The sequence below is a fragment of the Octopus bimaculoides genome, chromosome 4 (assembly GCF_001194135.2).
Source record: "Octopus bimaculoides isolate UCB-OBI-ISO-001 chromosome 4, ASM119413v2, whole genome shotgun sequence".
In the NCBI taxonomy this organism is placed as follows: domain Eukaryota; kingdom Metazoa; phylum Mollusca; class Cephalopoda; order Octopoda; family Octopodidae; genus Octopus; species Octopus bimaculoides.
The window spans coordinates 128,551,474-128,552,913 of record NC_068984.1 but is presented as its reverse complement, the minus strand read 5'-3'; positions in this window follow the sequence as shown (position 1 = coordinate 128,552,913).

The following is a 1,440-nucleotide window of genomic DNA, read 5'->3' as shown; positions in this document are numbered from 1 at the left end:
GTGTGTGTGTGTGTGTGTGTGTGTGTGTGTGTGTGTGTGTGTGTGTGTGTGTGTGTGTGTGTGTGTGTGTGAGAGAGAGAGAGAGAGAGAGAGAGCGAAAGAATGTGTGTGTGTGTATGTGTTTGGAAGGAAAGGTATAATTAACTGATGCCATTAATGAAGCCGAGGTAAGCGTGGCCACTCGGTAGAGTATCGGACAAAACGCTTATCGGCATTTCTGCTGAATCATTAAGTTTTCAGTTCGAATTCATCCGAGGTCGACTTGGCCTTTCATCCTTTTGGCGTCGATAAAATGAGTACCAGTTGAACAGTTGGATCAATATGACCGACCTAGTACCTCCCCATAGAATTTCAAGCCTTGTGTCTATATTAGAAATAATTACTAAAGTATGAATAGAAAACCTAATCTGCCGTTCGGTTTAACTATATTGTTTGGTCCTGGTATGTCATCAACGGAGTTTGTTGCAATCAGCCAGACCAAGTCATCAGTTTAAGGAGAATTCGATATTGCTTCTTAGTGTAGTAACCTATGAGTCTTTGCGGCATACAAGCCACCACACCACAACAAATACTGTCCTTGGTGACGGATAAGGGACGAGGGGCCGGCCACCCCGGGTGACTCTTTTATGGGGGTGGCCCTTTTTGGTCTGCTGTATAGAGATCCCTGTACAGGGGACAGCAAACTGAAGGATTGACATGGATGGCACATATTCTGGACACATTAACATACTTGGTAAATAATCCCTCACCAACACACTTGAAACACTGACCCAAAGATATGCTATTTCTTCTCAATATCCCCTACTGATTCTATAAAATATCAAGCTATGTACCACCTCTGCTCCGACTTTTCCTTCTCCCATTTTCCCTAAGTGTCTTATTCACTTCCTTGCATCCTTAAAGGGTCACTCCGTCGGTTACGACGACGAGGGTCCCAGCGGATACGATCAACGGAACAGCTTGCTCGTGAAATTAACGTGCAAGTGACTGAGCAATCCACAGACACGTGTACCCCTAACGTAGTTCTCAGGGAGATTCAGTGTGACACAGAGTGTGACAAGGCTGGCTCTTTGAAATACAGGTACTGTTCATTTTTGCCAGCTGAGTGGACTGGAGCAACGTGAAATAAAGTGTCTTGCTCAAGGACACAACGCGTCGCCGGGAATTGAACTCGCGACCTTGCGATCATGAACCGAATGCCCTAACCATTAAGCCACGCGCCTTCACTAGTGTCTTATTTGCCCTGCAATAAAAAAAACACGCTAAACCCATTCGTCCTAATCTCCCTGCCCACGTTTTTTCTATAATCATCAATTTATAGCATGTCAAACTGAAAGGCGACTAAGCAGATTAACTATTCTGAGAGGTGATGGAGTCTGTAAAAAGCTATGCGAGTTAAACCTTCTTCCCTGGCTAAAAAGAAAAAATATATCGCACATA